At 57.7% G+C, this 17,976-nt stretch overlaps 1 protein-coding gene across 1 annotated transcript in view; it reads right to left on the reverse strand.

The window, feature by feature from the left end:
* The window catches only part of LOC117645129 (mucin-19-like), a 58,953-nt gene that overhangs the window by 21,677 nt on the left and 19,300 nt on the right, over positions 1 to 17,976 (reverse strand). The window contains exon 2 of the mRNA XM_034385092.1: positions 7,485 to 7,522. The gene's annotated coding sequence lies outside the window, so the exon portion shown is untranslated. The remainder of the gene's footprint in view (positions 1 to 7,484; positions 7,523 to 17,976) is intronic.

A 17,976-nucleotide genomic window follows, 5' to 3' on the forward strand; every position in this document is an offset into this window, starting at 1 on the left:
TGTGTTAGTTGGACGCGAGTATGACTGGGTGTGTCTTTCTTGTGTGTGTGTGAGTGTGTGTGCAAGTGCAGAGGGCTGCAGGACCCTGCTGGTGGAGCTTGTGCAGCTTGTACGGATCTAGTTAGCCGGCCCCGCGGCCCAGCACCGTAAATTGCAGCTAACAAGGTGCAGCGGCGGCCCCGCCAACCAGGTGCACGGACTGCAGAGTGTGCACGGCCCTTGTTCCACGAGCCAGTAGTTTCGCCAAATATTGCCATTTTGATTGCCACTACACTGGCAGTGCCCTACTTCCGGCCAGTGCGTTCGAGTCGCCAAGGCTCAATGGCTGCTTCATTCGCCACGGCGCTTCCAACTCCTAACTGTCTTCTGCTTGCCAATTTCGATTGTCTTCTACTTGCTAACTATGATTGTCTTCTGCTTGCCAACTAAGATTGTCTACTACTTGCAATGCACCTATGATTGTCTTCTGCTTGCCAACTATGATTGTCTTCTACTTTGCCAACTTTTTGTCTTCTGCTTGCAGCTAGTCTGCCAAGTTCCTTTCCTCCTCTGGGTTCCTCTAGATGTGCTCCGTTGATGTCCACTGGACACACTTCATTGAGTCCCTCCGGCTACGTCACCGGCTACGGCCCGTTTCCGGCCAGTGCGTTCAAGTCGCCGAGGTCCACTGAGCCGCGGCAGCGCCGCCCCCGCTCCGTTAGAAAGCCGAGTTTCATCCAACTAAGCAGGCTGATTTAGGAGGCCTGATGCGCTCCGAAGGAGTCCTAAAGTAAACATCACTTAGATCGGACATTACGGCAATCCCTTTCTCAACGACCGTCGCGATGTCCCGTACATTTTCCGTGATCTTATTGTGAACTACCTACGTAGGCAGCAGTCATCTGGCCAGAAAAAAAGTGGCAAAACTGCTGGTATTGGAATTTAAGCTGAAGAATAACTTACAATTACTTTAATAACAACAGAAAATGAATGTTTTGGAAGGGTCGAAAGCAGCATATCTCCGGGCAGGCATCTAGCCGGGCAAAACGTTACTCCCGCAGCAAATTATACGTCTCTGCAATGTCCCCTTTCTGCACGGCCAGCCGGCCGCGGCCAGCGATGCCTGTCGACGGTGACAGTGTCCTGCCTCAGTCTTCCTTGAAATCATCCCTGTCATCACACTGCGCACCGTGGGCCAGCGTTTTGAGCTCTAGAGTCGCTAAACAGGACTCGTGCAAAGCTTGTGATCCCACCAACAGATTCCTCGTTCGGAGAGCAATCCGGTGGTGGGATCACACGTTCGGTTTGAGTGACACTTCGCGACTCTGGAGCTCAAAACGCGTCTGGGATTTTGACCGCCTCTCGGTCTTCTGGCCCACTGTGCTGCGGCGGTCAGGACAGCTGTGGACCGGCTTGCCGGCCACCGAGCCTCCTCTTCTTGTTTTCTTGGTGTGCTCCGCCGATGTGAGGCGGCCCTTGCATGATATAGTGCGAATTACGACGAGCTAGCCGGTTTACGGCGCTTTAAAGAAGCAACGCGAAATTCGGAGCGAGCATGGTGCTCATGTTGCAGGGAGGCTGCACAGCTACTATCGGCTTGACGCGCCACAAATCAATGGGCAGTGCAGATAAGGCTAACAACTTTTTAGTCTGATGAGAATTGGCAGAGTCTTTTATGGCTTGTTTTACCCGCACTTCTTGCACGAAGCACTGGTACCTCAAATGACACTTGCCTCTACACGCGCGTTGAAGTTTCCTTCACTTACATGTACCAACGCTGATTGGAGTTTAAAAATGCAACACGAACTTTTTGTTTTCGTCTCTCGGAACATGCGTTCGTCGCGCACCTGAGCAGCCAAACCCGATCCACAGCTGCGATCCGCGTAACCCAGCCTTGCGAAACGCATTTCGAGTGTATGACACCGGCCGGCTCCTCTCATGACGGTTGAGAAAGCGAAACGAAAGACAAAGGCCAGCGGCATTGGCGAAGTGCGAGCTACCTCTATATATAGTCCGTTCGGACAAACGGTGCCCCGTCACTGAGACAAAGGGCTATGCTTTATGGGCAGCGCAGCCTCATATGCTCCGAGTGTACATTCATGGACTGTTTCGAGCAATTATTTTCTCTTTGCAGGGTAATAACATTTTAATTAGGAAACACCGCAACGTGGCGTTTCTCAAGTCGGTGTGAATCGAAGCAGCAGTACGTACAGGTCATGAACCTGACCTGGACTTGTGTAGGTGCCACACAAAACGAAAAAATCGCGTGTTTTGTGAGTTGGTGTTCGTTTCTAACGGCGAGGCGACGTCAAGAGTCCCACTTTCCAGAAAGAAAGAAACCTCAAAAGTGGCAATGGCGCCGCGTCGCTTTGTTTTATCGCGGCGACGCAGCACCCCGGCCTCGGAACGGGTTTGCCTCTGCCTGGGTCAGGCTGTGCCGCCTTCGCCGCGGATCCGCACTGGATCTGGAGTGAAAAACGACCTCGCTCCTTTTACAACGCGCTGCCTCTCCCGCGGCTACACCCGCCGAAATTGATTTTTCACCCGGCCACTTTGCCGCGTGCAGTGTTGCCACATAAGTGGGCGGAAATTCCTCCCTCGATGCACCGAAAGGGTTGCCAACCTCGGCGCACAGTTGACCAGAAGGCCGGTGAAGGCGGCCAAAATTGGGTTTTGAGCTCTCCAGAGTCGCTAAATGGGGCTCGAATCGAACGTGTGACCTCAACAATGGATTCCTCGTTCGGAGAGCAGTCCATTGGTGGGGTCACACGTTCGGTTCGAGTCCCATTAAGCGACTCTGGAGCTCAAAACGCGTCCGGGACTTTGGCCGCCTGCACCGGTCTTCTGGCCCACTGTGTGCCGACTGCCGCGGCCGGGCGGCCGGCGCTACCCGTACCCGTCATTGCGCAAGCAGTCGCCTAAGGAATCGCTTCCGCTGCGGCAGACAATGACCCTCGAGTAATGGAGGTGAGTCAACCGGGGGGGGGGGGGGGGGGGGGGAGGGGGGGGGGGGGCAAAAAACACGCGGATGACAAGAGGGCCGCAATTTGCGCTGCATTTCCATCGGACGAATTTACAGCGCCGTGCCGGCCGTGCCCCTGGTGCTGATAAAGCCATAAAAACGGTGCGCGATCGCGAGGACCCGATCTTGGAATTTATATCTACATAGTCACGGGGTGGTCGAGGAAAACGAAAAAAAAGAGTAATACCGGGTTGAACGCTCGCGGAAGACCAGAACGTTTGAAATGTGGCGCCGGGTGATTACCACAGGAAATGATAGGCGAGACCACGATGAATGACGTTGGATCAGGGGAACCAGTCAAGTCCGTTGGCCCCATGAACTTGAACTTGAGAGGTTAGGTTCCATTCATTCAAGTAGTTCATTCATGCTGGCATGGTTCGTTCCTGCTGGTATCATTGTCACTCACTCATTCATATTCATTCATTCATTCATTCATTCATTCATTCATTCATTCATAGGACAGGAGGAGATAGCATCCATTTCAAAAATAGCGATCCTCTTCCAGACAGCCAGTCGCCCTAGATCCCAGCCCCGCGATGAACCTCTGCGGTGGCGACAAAAACCGGTATCGTTGCTGCAAGAGCGACAAAGAGCGCCAATTGCATTTTGGCCAAAGTGCCGCCAGAGACAGAGGCACCCGACAGAGGCACCCGTTCGTAGCGCAGTAATGGGTGGCTTCCGTCGGGCACCTTCAGAAATGGTACCCAGTGCGTCTGGCTCGCCCTAACGGCAGCGACAGAGACAGAGCGAGTTGCAACACACCCACTCAGCTGAAAAACTCATCGACTTAATTTCGGCCTTCTTCATCATCAGAGCGATCGGACGGCGGGATAGGGCGTTGCCCGCGTCTGCGGACTGATTCCGAGAGTCGTCTTCGTCACCCCGTCTCGATAGGGATCGCCCCATGAGTGCGAGAGAGACAGAGCGACGATTTTCGGAATCAGTCCGCTGGACACCTTTGAACTTAACGGGGAATGTGCCAAACGCACGGCCCGGGGCCCGGGCGGGGCGCGCAGCGATATCATCGCACTGTCTGCCACCTGCGAAGGTCGCGGGTTCGAGTCCCGGCCGGGGCCAACTTATTATTTTTTTCGCTCCTTTTAATCCCCACAGTTCGCGAACAAGTTTTTAGCGCAGGCTCTCTCAATGCAACAGGCCCAGTGCCCGGTGGCTGAAGCTCGCCGCTCTTGGTGCCACACAGGACCAGCGTGTCTGCATGTGTGCGCCAGTGTGTGTGTGTGTGTGTGTGTGTGTGTGTGTGTGTGAGTGTGGATTTAAAACCGGTTTGTCCGGGAGACCATCTCATCGCAACCCATCCACTGCAAGAGCAATCTGAAGGGTATAGACTGCGCCTCGCTCTTGCAGCCGCTACTGCTTGGCGTTGATTTTGTTGTTGTTTGTTGCCGCCACTGTCGTTGTTTTTGTTATTGCTGTTGCTGGCCCCCAAAGCAAAAGGAGTCGCGGCGCGGAGGGCGGGGCGGCTCTCCGATGAAAATTAAATTTGCACACGCACACGGGCAGACTGCATCATCTAAAGCAGCTGACGACATTGAAAGTCCAAAATTTCGGACCAAGGTTCTAAATTTTCGAGTCTGAAAATCTTACCACGTGGCAAAAATAGTTCTCAATTTTTTTCAAAATTCGGATCAAGATTTTATACTATCGAGTCTAAAAATCTTCCCACCTGGTTAAAATATTTAAAAAAATTTCCAAGCTACAAAAAACAATGTATCTTTGTGCAAATTTAATCCACTTCCCCTCGGTCCTGTTGACAAACCAAAACCGACGAAGTGGTAATGTAATTACTTCTCCCAGGGCGCCCCAGTGCCGGGGCTTTATCAACAGCATTAAAACGCCGCCAACAATGGCGACGGAACGGTACTAGCCCCACGCTTCTTCCACGGGTGCCACTCCAGGTGTGAACACTCGTCGAATTTCTCATCCAGCGCGGACAGCACCGCCCCACAGTGGGCCAGAAGACCGGTGGAGGCGGCCGAAACCCGAGGCGCGTTTTGAGCTCCAGAGTCGCTGAACAGGACTCGAACCGAACGTGTGACCCCACCAATGGATTGCTCTCCGAACGAGGAATCCATTGGTAGGGTCACACGTTCGGTTCGAGTCCTGTTAAGCGGCTCTGGAGCTCAAAACGCGTCTAGAGTTTTGGCCGCATCCACCGGTCTTCTGGCCCACTGTAGCGAGCCTTCCGGGGGACGGATGAGAAAAACACGGTCCGAAACGCGGCTAGCCGTCGCTGTCACAGTCCCCGTTTTAACAAGCGGCGCAACGCTTACCATAATCGTTGCCATCTTGTCGTCACAGGGACGACCGTTTTCTTTTGTTCTTTTTCTTGTGCACTTTTTTTTCGCGGTTTCACGACTTATAGTACCGACATCTCTATCTTCCCACAAAGGTGGCGACCGCGGCGCCAGGCAGACAGGTGCGAAGTCGGCCACAACGACGCGCAGCGCAGTGGGCCAGAAGACCGGTGGAGGCGGCCGCAGCTCTAGACGCGCTTTGAGCTCCAGAGTCGCTGAGCGTGAGTCGAACCGAACGTGTGACCCCACCAATGGATTCCTCATTCGGAGAGCAATCCATTGATGGGGTCACACGTTCGGTTCGAGTCCCATTTAGCGACTCCGGAGCTCAAAACGCGAATTGATAGACGAGTTGAAAAACAGTGCCTTTGCCGTAACGGACTTCCCTCCCCTCCCCTCCCCTCCCCGCCGTTCCCTGGATTCAGATTTGCCGGCAATCCGTTCCCCTCAAATTCGCGCACGATCCATCACGCCGCCACGCCACTGCAAAGCACTGCAAGGCACGACGACGGACAGTTCTCTCGTCGCTCTGTCTCTCTCGCACCCCGACGGTCTGCCCCATGAGTGCGAGAGAGACAGAGCGACGAAAGCGCCACGGCCTCGGCCCGCCGTCGGCTGGAGGACGCCTTGCTTCGCCGGCAGACGAATTCCGAGAGTCCGTCGCTCTGTCTCTCTCGCACCCACGGGGCGTCCCGTGTAGGTGCGAGAGAGACAGAGCGACGACTCTCGGAATCCGTCTGCAGCATCGCCTTGCCGGCCACATTCAAATATGGCAACCGTGCAGGTGACCACTCCGAGGCAGTCCACGCCCCGCCCCGCCCCGCCCCGCCCCGCCCCGCCCCGCCCCGCTACGTCCTGTTATTCATGGCATTCCGATGTCCGCGGTGTGTCGGGTAAATCCCCCGCGGATGCAAATAAGTCACATTACACACGGCTGTCGGTCGCGGGATCAAATCCCCCGCACTTCACTTTTTTTTTCATTTCTTTCTTTTTTTTTCCTTCTAGTTCTAAGCAGAGTGCACACGGTCCGTGGCGCAACGAGCGGCGTGCCGCGAAGGGAAATGTCTCCTTATTAAATGTTGTTTCGCAATTAACCGCGGGAGATGCGTCCAGCGCCGATGCACCCACCTGACGCAGCCGAGCCGAGCCGAGCCGAGCCGAGCCGAGCCGAGCCGGGCCGAGCCGAGCCGAGCCGGACCGAGCCGAGCCGAGCCGAGCCGAGCCGGGCCGAGCCGGACCGAGCCGAGCCGAGCCGGATCGCCTACTCACGCCAGAGCCCAGAGTGCACCAAATGATGTCGCAACGGTCAGGGACTCCACTTCACTTGCACGTCGCCAGTCGTCCGGCCAGCCATGCAGAGGATCATTAGGCAAACCAGGCAGGGAAAAAACACCGCCTGGCGCACTTGAAGAAAAGACAGTAGTACCCGTGCTTTGCATGAGGCACGGTGGTGTACTGACGGTATAGCTTGTTAGCTACTGATTGCTCCATCTGTCTAGTGTTCTTCTCGACTGGCTTTGGCTAGGGCGAGTTTTCAGATCGACCATGCTGCACAGTGGGCCAGAAGACCGGCCGAAACTCTAGACGCGTTTTGAGCTCCAGAGTCGCTAAACAGGACTCGAACCGAACGTGTGACCCCACCAATGGATTCCTCGTTCGAAGAGCAATCCATCGCTGGGGTCACACGTTGGGTTCGAGTCCCATTTTGCGACTCTGGAGCTCCAAAATTCCTTCGTTCGGATGTGCGGGGGGAGAAGTGAGAGACTTTAACGCTGGATGCTTCGGAGAGCTCGGTGGAGTTTGAGGTTAAAACAGTTTGACGACGTCGGCTGCCGACCGACCGGCCGCGGCCGGCCATCGTGACCTACACTGGCATTACTATGCTGCTTCTTGCGTCGTGTGTTGTTGTTTATGGAGATGGGTCCGCCCCACTCACAGAGCGCGCGCGCGCGCGCGCACACACACACACACACACACACACACACACACACACACACACACACACACACACACACACACACACACACACACACACTCACTCTCCGGCCACGAGAGCGCCTCGGCTCACTCTAACTCCTAGGCTTTGTCTTCTAGGATAGTTCAAGGAGTAGAGTATACTCCATGCTCACCAGAAGTACTCCAGCCATTGTCACGAAGAAGAAACTTACCAGTTGTCCATCGCGGCAAAGTCACTCAAGGGCAGCTCCTGCAATCATAAATAGAATACAAAGTCAGAATGTGGCAAGGGCAACCACTCTGAGAGGGTAGTGGTGTTGACCCCACCAATGGATTCCTCGTCCGGAGAGGAATCCATTGGTGGGGTCACACGTTCGGTTCGAGTCCCATTTAGCGACTCTGGAGCTCAAAACGCGTCTGGAGTTTTGGCCGCCTCCACCGGTCTTCTGGCCCGCGCCGCCCACTGCGTCCTTAGTGACCTGTGTCCGTCCGCCGGTACACTATCAAGCGGGACCAACCCGCCAAGTCCTATTCCAGCCCATCCCGAGGTCAACCTGCAGCCCGGAGGCAGCCAAAGGCAGCCAGGCCGCGCCGCCAAGTTATGAGATCGTTGCACAATGGGCGGCCGGCGCGGTGCGTCCCCGACAAAGAGAGAGAGACAGAGCGACGCAGCGCGACTCCGCGGCCGAGCGAGAGAGACAGAGATAGCTATATGCCCGCGGGCAAAAAGGATCACGCGGCGGCACACTGCGAAGAGGAAACGCTGGCGCACCTCGTGGGGACAAAAATGGCCCCGTAGAAGTCAAAAAGGAACTTCAAACAAGTCAAAAAAAAAAAAAAAAAAACTTCGAAGAAATAAAAAAAAATCTTCTTAGAGGTCTGTTTGACTTCTAGGCCCTGGAAGCCCCATAGAAGTCACCTGTATAGAACCACCCCGCCTTCGGCGTGTGTGTGTGTGTGTGTAAGTGTGTAGGTGTGTGCGAGTGTCCGTGCGTGCGAGTGTGCGTGCGTGCGCGCTTCCCCGCTTTCCCACGGGGCCGTGCGGGGCAGTGCGGGGCCGTGCCTGTATACTCGGAGAGGGTGTCTCCGACGGTTCAGCGCGAAATATACGCGAGCCAGTCAGGTGATCCCGCGCCCCAGCCGGGCCGCGTATGAGTGAGCGTCTGCTCCTTGCGTTTTGTTTCGTTTTTGTTTTTGTTTTTTTCCACGACGAAAATAAGGAAAAAAAATGAAAGATGCGCGGCTTTCCATTTTGAAGGTGATGCAAGACGCCGAGGGAAAACGGCCACTTTTGAAGTAATGAGAACAATAATGGGAGCGAGCGCTTTCAATCGCTGCCGTAATGAAGTGGTAATGCTTGCTCGGCCGGTGCGCGAGGGGCGTATGCCACTGTAACCGGAAATCGAGTTTTTAGAGCTCGAAATAAGTGTCTCCGTGGTCCGGCAGGGCTGCCTGCACCGCTCACAGAGAGCCAGAAGACCGGTGGAGGCGGCCAAAACTCCAGACGCGTTTTGAGCTCCAGAGCCGCTAAATGGGACTCGAACCGAACGTGTGACCCCACCAATGGATTGCACTCCGAACGAGGAATCCATTGGTGGGGTCACACGTTCGGTTCGAGACCCACTTAGCGACTCTGGAGCTCAAAACGCGTCCAGAGTTTTGGCCGCCTCCACCGGTCCTCTGGCCCACTGTGCCGCACCTGCCCTCCCGCTGGGGAGGTCCTTCCCAGTGCAGCGCCGTGTCACTTGACGGCCAGCTCGTCCTGCAGGCTGTCTCTCTCGCACTCATGGGGCGTCCCGTGAAGGTGCGAGAGAGACGCTGAGCCGCCCTGGGAGCGAGCGAGACGGCGTGTCTGGCCAAGGAGAGCATTACATCGGCCATCGGAGCATGACGCGCCGAGGGCGGCACACTGCGAGTCCAGCAGCACCAGTGGCGATACACTTGAAGTCAATGTCGCCTCGACGCCGCCGCGACCTAGACGCCAGAAAACGAGCCCACACTGCTAACGACTCGTTAGAAGCAGGTGAATTTCGTCCCGTGCTAATTTATCGACCTCAAAAAAGCCCTCTGATTCCACATTTTTATCAGTGCAGCGACACTGCTCTGGTTACAAAAGACTCGTCAGGGTGGGCGTCCCCCCTTTCCGTCCCCAGGCCGCCCCTGCACCAATTAACCTTCGCCGCTGCCGTCTCTCTCGCACCCGCACGGAGCGCCCCGCGAGTGCGAGAGAGACAGAAGCGCCCTGGGCCATCCGTGGGTGACAGCGGAGAATTGATGGCGATTCACAAAAGGAGTTGGACGATACCCATTACATCCCGCGGTAGCCGGTAGCTGTAGGGCCCCTCGACTCCACAGTGGGTCAGAGAGACCGCGGCGGAGGCGGCCAAAACGCCAGACGCGTTTTGAGCTCCAGAGTCGCTAAGCAGACCTCGAACTGATCGTGTGACCCCACCATTGGATTCCTCGTTCGGAGAGCAATCCATTGGAGGGGGTCACACGTTCGGTTCGAGTCCCATTTAGCGACTCTAGAGCTCAAAACGCGCCTAGACTTTGGGCCGCCTCCACCGGCCTTCTGGCCCACTGTGCTCCCTCCAGTGCGCCGTCTTGCTCGGCTCGAATCGGCGCTCATCAGACCGGAACTCGGAGGGACGCCCTTCGCCGTTTCCGGTCCACCTTTCTTATTTTGGAGCGCTGCCCCTCTTCGCGTGTAGGTCCTTCACACACAATCCAGGGAGAGAGGGAGAGAGAGAGAGAGAGAGAGAGAGAGAGAGAGAGAGAGAGAGAGAGGCGCACTCCAGTAGATTGAAAAACAAAGCCGCGGCACAACACCTTGCGGGCCATCACACCTACTACTACGCCGCGGACGACGACAACAACAACAACACGAAGCCAGAGTAAAGAAAAGTTTTTGTTTGTTCTTCTTTTTTTTTCGTTTTTTCCACTTGGTTTTTTTAACAGGGTGGTTTGTCTTTGCCCAGGTGACGTGAGGCGCACCGTGGCGCACCGGAGCCGTGTTGACTATTCTCCTTTGTACCTGCTACCACCACGGCCCCAACCCGCTACGACGCGCCCCGCCCCGCCCCGCCCCGCCACGCTTATTAGATCCACATTAAGGTGCTTCACCTGGGATGCACTTCATTTTTTATTCCGCCTCGGGCCGTTTGCTACCTGTGCCTGGCCTGCTTCACGCCGCGGGCACGGCAGTGTACTGCACAGCCACCACGACGCCACCGGTACCGTCCACAGCCCTCAGAGGACCGGCGGTGGAGGCGCGGCCGAAACTCCAGACGCGTTTTGAGCTCGAGAGTCGCTAAGCAGGACTCGAACCGAACGTGTGACCCCACCAATGGATTGCTTTCCGAACGAGCACTCCATTGGTGGGGTCACACGTTCGGTTCGAGTCCCATTTAGCGACTCCGGAGCTCAAAACGCGTCTGGAGTTTTGGCCGCCTCGGCGTAATATGCGGACGGACGCACAAAGCATAACAATGCACACACGATGCACAAAGAATAATGCACCGCACTGCTTCCTACACCGGACAGCTGCAGACTGGATTCCGCTCTCTCTCTCTCTCTCTCTCTCTCTCTCTCTCTCTCTCTCTCTCTCTCTCTCTCTCTCTCCCCCCCTCATTTGGCGGTAAAACCCTCCCCGGTGCGGCTCGCGCGAGGGGGTAGCCCGTCCTATGGGGTGGGAGGGTGGGCAGGTGAGAGAGAAAAGGGGGTGGGAGGGGGAGGGTGGCGGGGCCACGCCCTAGCTCCTAAAATGCACCGCCGCACGACACGAAACCGTTGCACCGTCGGATCGATGCCGCACCGGGCCGGAGCTCCGGCTTCCGAACCAATCAGTGTTTACTTACAGTGGGGGGAGCGGCAGAAGTAATTTTAAAACAATTTGGGAAAATGTTCGTTTTTTCGAACAGGATTAGTGGCAACCAGATAGTAATTCTGTTGCAAACGGCACAGCTCAAAAGCGCAACCCACATTTTAATCTATGTTCCTTTTCAGAAAAATGGGCGTTATAAAAGCACTGATTGGCACACTGTAAGTGCTTGCAGTAAACGATATAAGCCACAGGGGCCAATCTAGGCCAGTGCACGCTACTGACACACTGTGAGCAAAGAGTTCCGCTCAGACGGGTTCGCCTTGAAGCCGCGGTCAGGCTGCCGACAGTGGCGGATCCAGAGGCTACTTTTTTCGGGGGGGGTCACTTTTCGCCTAACTTACAAGGAGGCTTTTGGTCTGCCTTTCAGGCTGCTATCTAGGTGCCATGGGGACAAACACACACACACAATCACTCACTCTCTCACTCACTCACTCACTCACACACACACACACACACAGAGAGAGAGAGAGAGAGAGAGAGAGAGAGAGAGAGAGAGAGAGTGGTCGGTGACGCGGGCATTCCGAGGTTGGCGTTCAATGACTGGAGCATTCCAGAGACTCGGGTTGCGACACGCGTTCGTCCCGCCGGACTGCATCTGATGACAGTCAGTCGTGGTTTTCTGTCCTCTCTTTTTCTGGACCGGGAGGGAGAGAGAGACAGAGAGAGAGAGAGCCTGAGCGCGTTTCGTGTGGACCAGATAAAGAAGCCACAGTCACTAAAATGTTTCCCAGATAGAACCAACCCGTGTTTGCTCGGCCACGAGGGGGCATAAACTCGGGATTTTCGTGTACACATGATTCGAAAAACGCAATGATTTCATGGCTGATTCGCCTTATTTCGCGACGCACCAGGGTGATGTTGAGCGTGATTGAGTGTGATTGTGTTCGGAAAGAAATGATTTCGGACTGATTTTGCCTGGTTTCGTGTGATTCTGCCTGATTTCGGTCGAATTTAGTGATTTTGGATTGCTTGATTTCGCGTGATTCTCAATGATTCGCATGTGATTTCGGGGGCCGTGTACACATGATTGCGCGAGTTTTTGCCCCCTCGCTCGGCCATCAACGGGAACCCTTTATGCACCAGGTAAGGCCCCTCGCTCCCGGAGGCAAAGAAGGCCGTTGTCTACTCGTCACAGGGGACATCTTCCTTTCATACACTGAAAAATAAAATCACGAGGTAAGAACGTGAACTGGAGGTGAGAATGAAGAAGAAAAGAAGAATTGAGGAGAATCGAGAGCAGTTTAGGAAGAGTATTTCTGCAAGACAAGGGCATTTTTCCTCAAGCTGAGAGCATTTCCCGGGGCCTAGAGCATTTATACCCGCAGTCGTTGACGAAAGAGCTGGTGCCACAGAGATATCACAGGTCGTCCAGGGGCTGGACTGTCACTCGGGGCTGTTCAATAGACCTACCTCACAGTTGACATACCAATATATTTATTAATAAAAATATAAATATAAATACTTGCATAAAAATATGGGACTATAAATATTAGTGTTATAAATATTAACAAAAAAGGTTGACCTACCCCACAGTTGACCAACCCTATATTTTTATTATAAATTTTTTTGAAGTATCGTCTACTGTCACTGGGACACTGTCACGCTTCACCTGCCGCGACGTCATCGCGCTTCCCCTGCTGCGACACTGTCGCTCTTCCCCTGCCGCGACACTGTCGCGCTTCCTTTGCCGCGACACTGTCGCGCTTCCCCTGCCGCGACACTGTCGCGCTTCCCCTGCCGCGACACTGTCGCGCTTCCCCTGCCGCGACACGTCGCGCTTCGCCTGCGCGAGGCCGGCGCTTCTTTGCCGCGACACTGTCGCGCTTCCCCTGCCGCGACACTGTCGCGCTTCCCCTGCCGCGACACTGTCGCGCTTCGCCTGCTGCGAGGCCGTCGCGCTTCCTCTGCCGCGACACTGTCGCGCTTCCCCTGCCGCGACACTGTCGCGCTTCCCCTGCCGCGACACTGTCGCGCTTCCCCTGCCGCGACACTGTCGCGCTTCGCCTGCTGCGACCGTCGCGCTTCCTCTGCCGCGACACTGTCGCGCTTCCCCCGCCGCGACACTGTTGCGCTTCCCCTGCCGCGACACTGTCGCGCTTCCTTGCCGCGACACTGTCGCGCTTTCCCTGCCGCGACACTGTCGCGCTTCCCCTGCCGCGACACTGTCGCGCTTCCCCTGCCGCGATACTGTCGCGCTTCCCCTGCCGCGAGGCCGTCGCGCTTCCCCTGCCGCGAGACGCTGGCACAGCCTCGCTGTTTGACGCTGGCACAGCCTCGCTGTGTGAGGCTGGCACAGCCTCGCTGTTTGACGCTGGCACAGCCTCGCTGTTTGACGCTGGCACAGCCTCGCTGTTTGACGCTGGCACAGCCTCGCTGTTTGAGGGTGGCACAGCCTCGCTGTGTGAGGCTGGCACAGCCTCGCTGTTTGACGCTGGCACAGCCTCGCTGTTTGAGGGTGGCACAGCCTCGCTGTTTGAGGGTGGCACAGCCTCGCTGTTGACGCTGGCACAGCCTCGCTGTTTGACGCTGGCACAGCCTCGCTGTTTGACGCTGGCACAGCCTCGCTGTGTGAGGGTGGCACAGCCTCGCTGTTTGACGCTGGCACAGCCTCGCTGTTTGACGCTGGCACAGCCTCGCTGTGTGAGGCTGGCACAGCCAGGCTGTGTAAAGGGTGGCACAGCCTCGCTGTTTGACCTGGCACAGCCTCGCTGTGTGACGCTGGCACAGCCTCGCTGTTTGACGCTGGCACAGCCTCGCTGTGTGAGGCTGGCACAGCCTCGCTGTTTGACGCTGGCACAGCCTCGCTGTTTGACGCTGGCACAGCCTCGCTGTGTGAGGCTGGCACAGCCTCGCTGTGTGAGGCTGGCACAGCCTCGCTGTTTGACGCTGGCACAGCCTCGCTGTTTGACGCTGGCACAGCCTCGCTGTTTGACGCTGGCACAGCCTCGCTGTGTGAGGCTGGCACAGCCTCGCTGTGTGAGGCTGGCACAGCCTCGCTGTGTGAGGCTGGCACAGCCTCGCTGTTTGACTCTGGCACAGCCTCGCTGTTTGACGCTGGCACAGCCTCGCTGTTTGACGCTGGCACAGCCTCGCTGTTTGACGCTGGCACAGCCTCGCTGTTTGACGCTGGCACAGCCTCGCTGTTTGACGCTGGCACAGCCTCGCTGTTTGACGCTGGCACAGCCTCGCTGTTTGACGCTGGCACAGCCTCGCTGTTTGACGCTGGCACAGCCTCGCTGTGTGAGGCTGGCACAGCCTCGCTGTGTGAGGCTGGCACAGCCTCGTTTTGTGTGTCTGGCACAGCCTCGCTGTGTGAGGCTGGCACAGCCTCGCTGTTTGACTCTGGCACAGCCCGCTGTTTGACGCTGGCACAGCCTCGCTGTTTGACGCTGGCACAGCCTCGCTGTTTGACTCTGGCACAGCCTCGCTGTTTGACGCTGGCACAGCCTCGCTGTTAGACGCTGGCACAGCCTCGCTGTTTGACGCTGGCACAGCCTCGCTGTTTGACGCTGGCACAGCCTCGCTGTTTGACGCTGGCACAGCCTCGCTGTGTGAGGCTGGCACAGCCTCGCTGTTTGACGCTGGCACAGCCTCGCTGTTTGACGCTGGCACAGCCTCGCTGTGTGAGGCTGGCACAGCCTCGCTGTGTGAGGCTGGCACAGCCTCGCTGTTTGACTCTGGCACAGCCTCGCTGTGTGACGCTGGCACAGCCTCGCTGTGTGAGGCAGGCACAGCCTCGCTGTGTGAGGCTGGCACAGCCTCGCTGTTTGACGCTGGCACAGCCTCGCTGTGTGAGGCTGGCACAGCCTCGCTGTTTGACGCTGGCACAGCCTCGCTGTTTGACGCTGGCACAGCCTCGCTGTGTGAGGCTGGCACAGCCTCGCTGTGTGAGGCTGGCACAGCCTCGCTGTTGACGCTGGCACAGCCTCGCTGTTTGACGCTGGCACAGCCTCGCTGTTTGACGCTGGCACAGCCTCGCTGTGTGAGGCTGGCACAGCCTCGCTGTGTGAGGCTGGCACAGCCTCGCTGTGTGAGGCTGGCACAGCCTCGCTGTTTGACTCTGGCACAGCCTCGCTGTTTGACGCTGGCACAGCCTCCCTGTTTGACGCTGGCACAGCCTCGCTTTGTGAGGCTGGCACAGCCTCGCTGTTTGACGCTGGCACAGCCTCGCTGTTTGACGCTGGCACAGCCTCGCTGTTTGACGCTGGCACAGCCTCGCTGTGTGAGGCTGGCACAGCCTCGCTGTGTGAGGCTGGCACAGCCTCGCTGTGTGAGGCTGGCACAGCCTCGCTGTTTGACGCTGGCACAGCCTCGCTGTTTGACGCTGGCACAGCCTCGCTGTGTGAGGCTGGCACAGCCTCGCTGTTTGACGCTGGCACAGCCTCGCTGTTTGACGCTGGCACAGCCTCGCTGTGTGAGGCTGGCACAGCCTCGCTGTGTGAGGCTGGCACAGCCTCGCTGTTTGACTCTGGCACAGCCTCGCTGTGTGAGGCTGGCACAGCCTCGCTGTGTGAGGCTGGCACAGCCTCGCTGTGTGAGGCTGGCACAGCCTCGCTGTTTGACGCTGGCACAGCCTCGCTGTTTGACGCTGGCACAGCCTCGCTGTTTGACGCTGGCACAGCCTCGCTGTTTGACGCTGGCACAGCCTCGCTGTGTGAGGCTGGCACAGCCTCGCTGTGTGAGGCTGGCACAGCCTCGCTGTTTGACTCTGGAACAGCCTCGCTGTTTGACGCTGGCACAGCCTCCTTTTTTGACGCTGGCACAGCCTCGCTTTGTGAGGCTGGCACAGCCTCGCTGTGTGAGGCTGGCACAGCCTCGCTGTTTGACGCTGGCACAGCCTCGCTGTTTGACGCTGGCACAGCCTCGCTGTGTGAGGCTGGCACAGCCTCGCTGAGTGAGGCTGGCACAGCCTCGCTGTGTGAGGCTGGCACAGCCTCGCTGTGTGAGGCTGGCACAGCCTCGCTGTTTGACTCTGGCACAGCCTCGCTGTTTGACGCTGGCACAGCCTCGCTGTTTGACAATGGCACAGCCTCGCTGTTTGACGCTGGCACAGCCTCGCTGTGTGAGGCTGGCACAGCCTCGCTGTTTGACTCTGGCACAGCCTCGCTGTGTGAGGCTGGCACAGCCTCGCTGTGTGTGGCTGGCACAGCCTCGCTGTGTGAGGCTGGCACAGCCTCGCTGTGTGAGGCTGGCACAGCCTCGCTGTTTGACGCTGGCACAGCCTCGCTGTGTGAGGCTGGCACAGCCTCGCTGTTTGACGCTGGCACAGCCTCGCTGTTTGACGCTGGCACAGCCTCGCTGTGTGAGGCTGGCACAGCCTCGCTGTTTGACTCTGGCACAGCCTCGCTGTTTGACGCTGGCACAGCCTCGCTGTTTGACGCTGGCACAGCCTCGCTGTTTGACGCTGGCACAGCCTCGCTGTTTGACTCTGGCACAGCCTCGCTGTTTGACGCTGGCACAGCCTCGCTGTTAGACGCTGGCACAGCCTCGCTGTTTGACGCTGGCACAGCCTCGCTGTTTGACGCTGGCACAGCCTCGCTGTTTGACGCTGGCACAGCCTCGCTGTGTGAGGCTGGCACAGCCTCGCTGTTTGACGCTGGCACAGCCTCGCTGTGTGAGGCTGGCACAGCCTCGCTGTGTGAGGCTGGCACAGCCTCGCTGTGTGAGGCTGGCACAGCCTCGCTTTGTGAGGCTGGCACAGCCTCGCTGTGTGAGCTGGCACAGCCTCGCTGTTTGACTCTGGCACAGCCTCGCTGTTTGACGCTGGCACAGCCTCCCTGTTTGACGCTGGCACAGCCTCGCTTTGTGAGGCTGGCACAGCCTCGCTGTTTGACGCTGGCACAGCCTCGCTGTTTGACGCTGGCACAGCCTCGCTGTTTGACGCTGGCACAGCCTCGCTGTTTGACGCTGGCACAGCCTCGCTGTTTGACGCTGGCACAGCCTCGCTGTTTGACGCTGGCACAGCCTCGCTGTTTGACGCTGGCACAGCCTCGCTGTGTGAGGCTGGCACAGCCTCGCTGTGTGAGGCTGGCACAGCCTCGCTGTGTGTGGCTGGCACAGCCTCGCTGTGTGAGGCTGGCACAGCCTCGCTGTTTGACTCTGGCACAGCCTCGCTGTTTGACGCTGGCACAGCCTCGCTGTTTGACGCTGGCACAGCCTCGCTGTTTGACTCTGGCACAGCCTCGCTGTTTGACGCTGGCACAGCCTCGCTGTTAGACGCTGGCACAGCCTCGCTGTTTGACGCTGGCACAGCCTCGCTGTTTGACGCTGGCACAGCCTCGCTGTTTGACGCTGGCACAGCCTCGCTGTGTGAGGGTGGCACAGCCTCGCTGTTTGACGCTGGCACAGCCTCGCTGTTTGACGCTGGCACAGCCTCGCTGTGTGAGGCTGGCACAGCCTCGCTGTGTGAGGCTGGCACAGCCTCGCTGTTTGACTCTGGCACAGCCTCGCTGTGTACGCTGGCACAGCCTCGCTGTGGAGGCTGGCACAGCCTCGCTGTGTGAGGCTGGCACAGCCTCGCTGTTTGACGCTGGCACAGCCTCGCTGTTTGACGCTGGCACAGCCTCGCTGTTTGACGCTGGCACAGCCTCGCTGTGTGAGGCTGGCACAGCCTCGCTGTGTGAGGCTGGCACAGCCTCGCTGTTGAGGCTGGCACAGCCTCGCTGTTTGACTCTGGCACAGCCTCGCTGTTTGACGCTGGCACAGCCTCCCTGTTTGACGCTGGCACAGCCTCGCTTTGTGAGGCTGGCAAGCCTCGCTGTGTGAGGCTGGCACAGCCTCGCTGTTTGACGCTGGCACAGCCTCGCTGTTTGACGCTGGCA

The sequence above is a fragment of the Thrips palmi genome, unplaced genomic scaffold (genome assembly GCF_012932325.1).
Source record: "Thrips palmi isolate BJ-2018 unplaced genomic scaffold, TpBJ-2018v1 HiC_scaffold_18, whole genome shotgun sequence".
NCBI lineage: Eukaryota > Metazoa > Arthropoda > Insecta > Thysanoptera > Thripidae > Thrips > Thrips palmi.